At 38.1% G+C, this 11,189-nt stretch overlaps 2 long non-coding RNA genes across 2 annotated transcripts; both read left to right on the forward strand.

Moving 5' to 3' along the window:
- Window positions 1–2,411: 2,411 nt before the first annotated feature.
- LOC117943239 lies at window positions 2,412–8,320 on the forward strand. Its single transcript, XR_004656325.1, has 3 exons — window positions 2,412–2,423; window positions 5,335–5,337; window positions 7,945–8,320. It is a non-coding gene; the product is annotated as an uncharacterized LOC117943239 (long non-coding RNA).
- A 1,201-nt stretch (window positions 8,321–9,521) lies between these two features.
- Window positions 9,522–10,966, forward strand: LOC117943237. The gene is made up of 3 exons (XR_004656323.1): window positions 9,522–10,160; window positions 10,314–10,768; window positions 10,918–10,966. It is a non-coding gene; the product is annotated as an uncharacterized LOC117943237 (long non-coding RNA).
- The last annotated feature ends 223 nt before the right edge of the window (window positions 10,967–11,189 follow it).

The raw sequence follows: 11,189 nt of genomic DNA on the forward strand, positions 1-11,189 counted from the left end.
CAACGGGAGAAAAGTTGTCACAAGTTAATTTGGCATTGATGAGTTGTTGCCACAGATATCTCTACAAACATTACGTGCGAACACCTCAGAAAGTATGTTTCACTTATCTCTCTATGGAAGCATCTCAAATCAACTTGAAGTCAAATTAATAATTGAATGAGGTTACAAATATAACACTGATAACAGAAAAGTTTTGGAAAACACACGGATGTGTGTAGTAGCCAATAGGGAATAGGCATCGACAGAGCCACCTACGTTGTCAGTGTTCGTTCTTGCAACGGCATCCCAAGTTAATTCAATGACAGTACAGCATGAATTAAGTGTATTGAGATCTGTTTATTTTTCAATACAGCCTGTAAGTAAAACACAAGATACAGTGGATATAAACAGTCTACACAGTCCTGTTAAAATGCCAGTTTTTTGTGGTGTAAAAAAAATTAGACAATCAACATTAAATCATGTCAGAACCTTTTCCACTTTTAATGTGAACAATTTCATTGAAAAACAAACTGAAATCTTTGAGGTTGAAAATTAAAAAATAAAAACCTTACAATAACCTGGTTGCATAAGTGTGCACAAACTCTTATAACTGAGTATCTGGCTGTGTTCAGAATTAGCCAACCACATTCAAACTCATGTCAAATAGAAGTTATTAGAAACTTGCCTTCATTTAAAGTGACTCTGATTAATCACAAATAAAGTTGAGCTGTTCAAGTAGGATTTTCTTGACGTTTTCTTAGTTGCATCTCAGAGCAAAAGCCATGGTCCGCAGAAAGCTTCCAAACCATCAGAAGGCTCTTATTGTTGAAAGATATCAGTCAGAAGAAAAGTACAAAAGAATTTCCAAAGCATTAAATATACCATGGAACACAGTGAAGAATTGGACATCCCTCAAAAATGAATGAAGACAAGTAGAAAACCGCTTAGGGAGGCTTCCAAGAGGCCTACAGCAACATTAAAGGAGCTGCAGGAATTTCTGGCAAGTACTGGCTGTATGCTACATGTGACAACAATCTCACGTATTCTTCATATGGATGGGCTTCTTTTGGAATGGCCCAGCCAGAGCCCACACCTGAATCCAATTGAACATCTGTGGGGTGATCTTGAGAGAGCTGTGCACAGGAGATGTCCTCGCAATATGGCAGATTTGGAGCAATTTTGTAAAGAAAAGTTTACAAATATAGCCACGTCAAGATGTGCCATGCTAAAAGACTCCTACCCAAAAAGACTGAGTTCTGTAATAAAATCAAAAGGTGCTTCAACAACAAGTATTATTTTAAGCGTGTGGACACTTATGCAACCAGGTTATTGTACGTTTGTATTTTTCCACCTCAAAGACTTCAGTTTGTTTTTCAATTGAATTGTCAGAACTTTTTCATACCTTTTTAATGTGACCTGTAAACAAGATTTATCTTTGTCTCATTTTTTTACATCACAAAAACCTGCCATTTAAACAGGTGTGTAGCCTTTTAATATCCACTGTACATATGAGGTTTTACACTTAGCTAAACACAGCTTGGAGACAGCTGTCAGCTTTGGCCAAATGTGATCCGCCCAGATTAACTTATATGAGCTACATCTGTTGACATTAAAAAACAGAAATGTAATCATATTAGGCTACACAGATGTGTTATGTTAAAAACCACAGGCTCAACACAACCACATTATTTAATATTCATTATGCCTTGTCATTCATCCAAGTAAGAAAGAATCTCTATCATATTGCAACAAGTGCATATTGCACTGTGGGATCGGAGAGAAACGTATTTTCAATTGCTCTGTATGTCCGGTACATAGGCGGCGCCAGGGAGGGGCTTGGGATTCCCATAGCACCCCCACAGCACCCCCAAGAAATTGCTGTGGTAAATACATTAATAAAACAATAATTTTCTGAACCAAAACATGGAGCAAATACAGGTGATACTATTTGGCCATTGGTTGCAGCGCACTAACATTTGACCTTACTTCCGCGGTAATGTATTTACACAGAGTGCAGTATTTGGAGCTGTTAGGATTAGCAAAGTGAGTGTAACGTTAGTAATGGGTCATTTTTTACTAACTAAACATCAACGTGTGGAGACTTTATCAAAAAACCTGTAAATGACAACCAGGACGAAGAAAAGCGTCTGTGATTGCTGCCGAGGATGCCTAACGTTAGACTGCTGTGAATGACATTAGACCAGGGGTTTGCACAGCGAGGCCACAGTGGGTGAGGATTCATCAAACAGGAGTCTGTGCAAGAACTTCTGTCTCTGTCTCGTAGCACAACATTACAGTGAAAATGTGATTTACAGAGCTGAATAAATGGATCACCAAATCCAAAGTTATACATTTTTAAGTCACTACAGATATGAAAAATGTTACATTATTGTTACCATGTGTGCAAGTATGATTACTGTGAGGATGCATGTGTATGTTTTCGTGTGTGTGTTTATGTGTGTGTACGTTGGCTGTGTATGATTATTTTGGCCTGCTGCAATATTCTTCTGCGAATATAAGCTACTGTATGAAAGCTGCAGAAATGATTGTGTAGACCTATGGAGCTAGATTTGCTTCTTTATTACATGCAAGAAAATAAATGATCTGAGAGAGAGAAAAAGTTATCACACTGATAGCAAAACAGCATTTTATGAGAGAGAATTTTTTTGGGGAGAAAAAGTTTTTATACCAATAGCAAAAAATATTTGAGACTAAAAGTATAATATAATATACATATGACATGTTGTAAATACATTTTGAGAAAAAATTGTAAAAGTACTTTTTTAAACTCTCAAATATATATTTTTTGCCATCAGTGCGAAAAATATTCTCACAAAAAAGTGTTTCAAAACGGTTTTCTTCTCGCTCACAAAACCTAAGTCGTTTCTCTCGATGGATTTTTTGGCTCTCGTTTCAGGATTTTTCTCTCGATGTGAAAATAGTTTCATGAGCGGGGCCACGTTCCTATTGGCCAGTTAGGTGAGCACCGTCATGTCTTGATAGTCCATATTAATCATTACACTATTGTCACCGCCATAGATGTGCTGTCTTAGTTGAGCGCGGAAGCTAGCGTTAGCTAACTAGCAGCCAGCCCACTTCTAAATAAATATCTTTTAATTATCTAAACACTTTAACAGTCAAACTGAAACACTGGCGGGGAGCTCCAGGTCCTTCACCCGCAGACAGACCGTCACCAGTGGGCCTCGGCCAGCGTGGAAACATTGCTAGAAAGCTTCGCTGCTGACCTCGACCTGATCTGATATCCAGCGGGACACGCAGAGCCCCACACCCGGTAACGACGGCACAACCCTCCTGGAGCCCACTGCTAGTGTTGGTGGAATAGCAAGCTAGCGTTAGCAAACCAACCAACCAGCCCACTTATAAATAAATACATTTTAGTTGTCCTAACACTTTTAACAGTCAAACTGAAACACTGGTGGTGAGCTCCAGGATCTGCAGCTGCAGACGGACCGCCATCACTGGGTATAACGCTTGCCAAGTTCTGCATCCCTGCCGAGACTTGCATCCACAAGGGAAAATAATGATTTTAGAAGTAAAAACAGCTACTGTTTAAAAGCTAGGTTATATACATTTCTTTGTCATGTTCATCAATGATGATTAGAATATAAGAACGTTTAGAGACATCATTTTTTTTATTATCATTTCCTGCTACCTGGATGCAATTCTCGGCTCCAATGAGGGAGGCATTATTCAGCAGAAATTATTGTTGCTGCCCAATCGGGTGCAATTTTTGTCAGGGATGCAAAATGTGGGTAAAACATCAGCAAAGCAATCTCTGGTCATGGCCGGGGGATGTGCCGCTGCTAACGGATGTGCGGGCTGGTTGGTTAGTTTTCCTAGCTTGCTATTCCACCAACTAGAGCTGGCCAATATGGAGAGAAGACAAACATTTTGAGAGAAACACTCTTTCTTTTTTTTTTGAGAGATAATTGTTTTCACACTGATAGCAAAACATATATTTGAGAGTTTAAAAAAGTATTTTGAGTTTGTTTTTTTTCAGAAATAATTTAAAAAATTTCTAATTTTTAATTTTTAGTCTGTTGCTATTGGTATGAAAACGTTTTCTCTCAAACATTTTTTTCTCTGTCAGATCATTTATTTTCTCGCATGTAATAAAGAAACAAATTTAGCTCCACATAAACCTGGCTTGTTGTCACGTGTATGGTAGGTGTGTCAAGTGAAACTCTAAATTTCATAGAACCCTCACTGAAACGTTGAGCAACCCCATAGCACCAGCAAAAAGAAATCTCTGGCGCCGCCACTGGTCTGGCACATATTGCAGAATTGACAAAGTTGACTTGACTTGAAGTGGCAGGAGTTCTAGTTATCTTAATTTTTTAGATTCATTTTTAGATATCCTTAATAAAAAAAACTTCCAGATATAGTGTAATTTAAATTGTTCAAATATTCTTTTATTTGATTCCAAGGTTTTTAGAGAGGGGATTTTATATATTAGATAGGCCTATATTCTTTTATCAGTGCATTAATCAGAATAGGCTGTCAAAAGCCATAAGAAATTAAATTTTTCCCGGTATAAAATGTTACATAAATTAGGCTATGAATGATATCTGAACAAACCCCTTGGTAAATGCTTTCAGAAGTAGATAAGAGGGAAACTGGAAAGCTTGCTGTATGTACAGTAAGTGCTACTAAAGTTGAGTTTTCTGACTCAGTACGAGAAAAACTAAGTTCTTTAAAATGGCCTTTAAAGATGTAGAGTACAAAATCCCACAAATTTTGCAAGACATTACATGTAGAAGTGTTTACTAATGTTAATGTCACAAGTCCATCTGGGTGTCTCTGTGGCTTGCAGGGACTGACACACTCGGCATACAACGGATGATATATGATGATGTATTTTGTAACGACTACAGCTACCGCTTGCATGCATGTCTATCGGGACCAGATGCTCAGCAACTCGTTTCTATCGTAAAGTTTTACAAGACTCGACAAATGAATGTGAAATAGAGGCAAAAGAGATCAGCATGTTTATTTCCTGGTTAGTCGGGAATGGGTCCTGAAAGGTCACGCCTACACCACATCTGGCTTTACACCAGTTAATTAAAAAAACAGTTAAACCGTAACACCTGCGGTGCATAGAGACAAAAATATCTATTAATTTAAATAAAGTTCTGTCTCCAAAATGTTTTAACAGTAAGTGCTGTAGTACCGTGTTTGTGATTAAAAACAATGCTTGTGTGCACATTCATAGCGGAACACGATTTGTCATTAACTTAAATGAAAAAAGCTATCCCTGCCCAGAGAATCCCCCCCCCCCCCCCCCCCCCCCCCCATGAGAGAGACATCATTGCTTTCAGATGAGCAAAGTGGCAGTTGGTCAAGGCCACACCCCCATCCTCTACTGTACAATGAGTAATCTGAGTACAGCTTGCTAATAATAATTAACATAAATTGACTTACCAAAGGTTTGTAGTTGTACGTGTAGTGGTGTATTTTCACACTTTACTTTAGTGAATGATCTAAATAATTCTTCCACCACTGCACTTATGTACCAGGTATGAATTTTATATTACAGTATTCTATAAAAATCTTGATAATAAACTAATTATTTCAGTGAATTTTTGAGCTTCTAAAATAAAAAATTTAAAATCCTCCCCTCTCCCCCCCAATGCTCTCTACGTTGCCGCTGGACCTTCATTGTTGGTTAACCGCGTGGCAAAGCAACAGTATGTTCAAACACAAACATGAATTATATCGTTGCTATGACATGTGTTCCTTTTACACTTTGTTTGGCAGTATATACTAATACTAGTAGTCTAATGTTATTGTGTACATCCGCTTGTGCACTCTACATACTTTTAGTTAGCATTTCACCCTCTGTATTAGTGACTCCTTGGACACTTCACAGTATACGTTACACACACAAAGATTAGGCAACATTATGTCACTGAACACAGAAGTCCGTAAATACAAAGGTTTCCTAGGGACACCTACTAAAGTTGTAGTTAAACAGTGACTACTAAAATCCCTCTTAGCAAAATCTCACCAATATGAATATGTCATAGATTGTTTTCCATCCTCGATGTAACAAAATATTGACATATTCAAAGCAATCACTTTTCATGTAATGTTTTTTCTTCTGTTTGTATGTCTAATGCATATTTCCATTTTTTTTGTTACAGGTGTGCAGCTGGCCTCCAGCTCCACTCCCTCTCCAACTATTAACTCTGTCTTTACTGGCCTATCTATATATTAATGGTTATCTTCACATCTCTCCTATAACATCTACATACTCATTTCTTCTATTATTGGTTCTTGTCACACTGAAGTACTCAGCAAAATGGGCCGTTCTAGACATTGCTCTGAGGAACAGCGGACTTTGATTAAAACGTTGATTGGAGAGGGTAAAACATATAAAGAAGTGCAGAAAACTATAGGCTGCTCAGCCAAAATGATTTCAAATGCCTTGAAATGGCATCCAATGCCTGAACGACGTGGGAAAAAACGGTCAACAACCATTCGAATGGATAGAAGAATAGCCGAAATGGCCAAGGTTCAACCAATGCTCAGCTCCAGGAAAATCAAGGAAGATTTAAAGTTACCTGTGAGTGCTGTTACAATCAGAAGAAGGCTATGTGAAGCAAAGCTATCAGCTAGAAGCCCCCGCAAAGTCCCATTGCTGAACAAAAGACATGTACTGAATAGGTTGAAATTTGCCAAAGGACACATTGACTGGCCAAAGGAGAAATGGCGCAACGTTCTGTGGACTAATGAGTGCAGAATTGTACTGTTTGGGTCTAGGGGCCGCAGACAGTTTGTCCGACGACCCCCATGCACTGAATTCAAGTACACTGTGAAGACAGTAAAGCATGGTGGTGCAAATATCATGTTATGGGGCTGTTTCTCATACTGTGGTGTTGGGCCTATTTATCGCATACCAGGGATCCTGGACCAGTTTCAACACATCAAAATTCTTGAAGAAGTTATGTTGCCTTATGCTGAAGAGGAAATGCCTTTGAAATGGGTCTTTCAACAAGATAATGACCCAAAACACACCAGTAAGCAAGCAAACTCTTGGTTCCAGATGAACAAGATTGATGTTATGGAGTGGCCAGACCAATCACCGGACCTCAATCCCATAGAACACTTGTGGGGTGACATCATAAATGCTGTTTCTGAGAAAAAACCCAGTAATGTAGAGGAATTGTGGAATGTAGTTCAATCATCCTGGGCTGGAATACCTGTTCACAGGTGTCAGAAGTTGATTGACTCCATGCAACACAGATGTGAAGCAGTTCTCAGAAATAATGGTTATGCAACTAAATATTATTGCAGTGATTCAAAGTAATGCAAGCCCATGAGACATTTTTCAGTTTATACAGTAAATGTTTGAGTTTGTAAAGAAAAATGCAAATACTTTAATTTTTTTAACAGCCCAATATTCCTTTTTCTCACTTTCACACAACACAAACTTGATCAATTTTGGTCATGTTTTGATTAGGAAATGAATATGCAGTGTTCCCAATGCATTACTATTATGGAATTCAAAGCTAACGTAATAATTTTCAGCATCAGTCACTTTTTTTACACACTGCTATTCTGAACAGAAGTGTACATTTGTTTCTTCACTTGTTGCAAGATACCCTTTAGTTCTGGTTCAAATATACACCCATTTGTTTTGGTTACAAGCAAATTTATGGTACTTGAAATTTTTTTGGTTGCAAAGCTGCAGATAACTGGTATTTGTTTTGGATTCTTTATGGATTGGAACCTGATTATTCTGTTTTATGGTTCTGTGAGTTTCTCTTCTCAGGTTTTTCCCCTCTCCTGTCACTCTCATATTTGAATTGATCTTTTCAATTTGCACCAATCTAATTATTGTATTTTTGAAATTCCCATTTTGTTTAAATATATTCTATTTGGTAACAATTGATAATTAAAATTAGTTGGTTATTAAATGAATTAATAATAATGTTTTTTTAGTTCGTTCAATTGAAATTATTGAAAAGATTGGAAACATACTGTACATAACACATTTTGATTAGCTTGTATCAAACATTGGACTGTAAAAACTAATTCGTAATTAAATCTTCAAATATACAACTTGATGCTATGAAAGAAAACAGTCTCTCGTTAATGTACATAACAGTTAATTGAACTTCTAATTGTTATGATATATTTGACTAAATAAGAACTGTAGTTGTGCCTGGACCGTGTTGCTGTGTAGCTATATTACAAAAGGTTTGTTTTGAGTGTAAAATCTTCCCACCAGAGATCACATAATCAGTTTTTGTTTACTTGAGTAGTACGTGTGCAAAGTTACACATTACACATACATTGTATTTTGTCTCTGATTCCCATATTTCATAAGTTTCGAGGGACGACCAGCACATCAGCTGTAGTCTCACTGAAACATGGCTTATGTAGCTGTCGCAGAGTGACCTATCAGCGTAGTACACATTCTGGATATGTATCAGAGTAAAATATATTCCAACCCACAAATCACATTGGCTAGGAACGGGCATAACACTCTGACCATTCACCGTAACACAGAAGGTTTTCCATGCAATGTGACTGACATCAAGAGCCTCCATGAACTGTGTCTAGCAGATATTTTGTGTCTCACAGAAACTCCCCTCCAAGGCTCCTTTGTTACAGACAATCTTCATTTAGAAGGCTTCAATCTCTTCAAACGCAACACATATCTCTCCTACACAAATGTTCCACAGATGGCTGACAAATGTGGTGGAGTTGCTGTTTATGTGAAAGAGCACATTTGTGAAGTACGTGAAAAACAGTACATACATAATGTCACCATACTTGAGTTTTTGTCTATGAAGGTTGAAGCCCCAGTGAGTGCTTTGATTGCAGCTGTGAACAGACCACCGGACTACAGTGTGACACTGTTTCTCTCAAATCTGGGTAGCATGTTGGACTCATTGGAGATCGTGGATTGCCACCCTATCAATGTCTGTGGTGATTTCAACGAGAACCCGATCCTTGAGCGGTTTCAGTCCCGGGGATTTGTTCAACTCATCACTGCTGCCACCACAGATAAGAACACACTGCTGGAGCTCATTTTCAACTCTAAGCCACAGTATTGTCTCCACTCTGGTGTGATGAACACCTATTACAGTTATCATAATCCTGTACACTGTGTCATATCCTCTAACAGTCCATAAAAATGGTATCTGAGTTTTACAGATAAAGAAAAAGGCCAAGAGAAATAGGTCTGTACATACTACCAGAAGTGAGTGAGTTAAACATGTATAAATAACTCTTTGATTTAAAAAAAACTAAATTATTGAAACCTGCAATGGTAAAATACATTATGGTCTAATATATTTAAGGCCTCTTTGTTAGCAGCTGGAGCCAATGTTAATCTCTTCGCCACAGTAGGCGGGTAAAACAAAAATCCACAGAGTAGCATGACTCGTTTTTTTTATGATACCTCATCTGTTACTCCTGCTATGTAAAGGAAACCCAATTTTGCAGTCACACAAATATATTGTTGTATTTAATTTAGTAAGCTAAAAGATATTTTGTTTAGTAATCTTTTGGCAGTGTTGGATAATTTAATTTTTCTATGTTTTTTCTGGTAACTATGTTAGTATTATGAGATGTATTTAGATCATATTTTGGGCTGTATATCCCAAGTACAGCCCTTAACATTCAGCGGCTGTTTACAGCATTGTACAAAGCTGCTATCGTTTACTGTAGCAGAAATACATCAGAAGGTATGTGTTCCATATGTAACACACTTTCTGGTGTATTGGTACCTAACAACTGAAACTTCACATTTACATGCCACCCAATTTCAGGGTGGGTGGCTGCTATAGACTCAAGAATGTTTACTTTCCCCTGGACGAGAGACACAGTTCTGCTGTGTCCTCTGCGAGGACACCATCAGCTATGGCCTCACCTCCTTCATCACTGTGATGATCGACAACAACCAAGACCAGATGAGGTAGCAGCATCTTACCTTTCTGTCAGCAATGGGCAGACAATGGACAGACCATCACTGTTGGACAACACAGGGACACCTTTACCTTCATGCCAGTCCCAGTCACTATTCCAAGCAGAGGATGAAGTAACACCTGCTTGCCTTTGCCTCCCCTTTTCTCTGGCTCTAAAATCTGAAACAAGGGACCACCACTGCCTGCCTACCTGACAGCGCTGAGGAGTCTTCACAACAGAAGGTAATGTTTCTAATTTCACTTGTGCTTGTGCTTTTTATACTGCTTTAATTGTGTTTATTCATGTGTTCACTTTGTAATAATGCAGCAATTTTTCAACACTTTTGTGACAGCTGTAGCTAGTACATTGTCATTTAAATGAACTTTTTGCTCCAGGTCTGCCTCTGCTATGATCACTCCACTTCACACAGTGGAGACCATCAGCACTTTAAAGAAAGCTAAAGATGACAAGAAGCTGAACCATGCAGCCTTCCTAAACTACTCTGTGTACGATGGCACTGGACAGAAATGTTGTCTTGCCCTGTGTTCAAGGTATTTGATTATTGTAGATTATGTGACTTTTGAACATGTTTTCTGCATAGTCTGCAGTTTATTACAACAACTTTTGGTTTTCTCTTGTCAAGAACTGCTTCATTCTTCTACATCCACAGCATTGCATCCAATGCTGTGCCCAGTTCAGTAGGGCCTAACAACTGTTGACGTTCAAGTGATCAGGTGAACTGATGCGGGGAACCAAACTCATGCCCATCATTCCTTAGTTTGTCATCACTGTCACAGAAACCGCTCCTCCTCAGTGCAGCATTATACTTCCCCCTAAACCAGTTGTAAAGGTAATTATTATTTGTATTAATTTTGTACAAGATCCATTTTTGTCCAAAGAACACAAAAAACACTGTTAGCATTGCTGTTTGTGGTTGCTATTTTCATTAGGAATGCAAGGGTTAATGTTTGTTTTTTTATAACTCTTTTTCCATCTAAGGCCTCTGCTCCTCCATGTCACAACAGTGAGCTATCCTCACAACAAAGACAGTTCTACAGCCCCTGGATCATCAAAGGTCCCAATGTTACAGTCCCTTACATCTTCACAATTACACTGTGCTCTGAATGGACAGATTCAACAACTAGCAACTTTTGTTTATTTTGGTGGATTCATAATTGATACACAGCTCATATGATTTGAACAGTGATTGCTTATTTTGTATTTCATCACAATTAATATCTTTTATTTTATTATTTAATTTTTCCTCCCTT

Source organism: Etheostoma cragini, chromosome 4 (assembly GCF_013103735.1).
Source record: "Etheostoma cragini isolate CJK2018 chromosome 4, CSU_Ecrag_1.0, whole genome shotgun sequence".
Lineage (NCBI taxonomy): Eukaryota > Metazoa > Chordata > Actinopteri > Perciformes > Percidae > Etheostoma > Etheostoma cragini.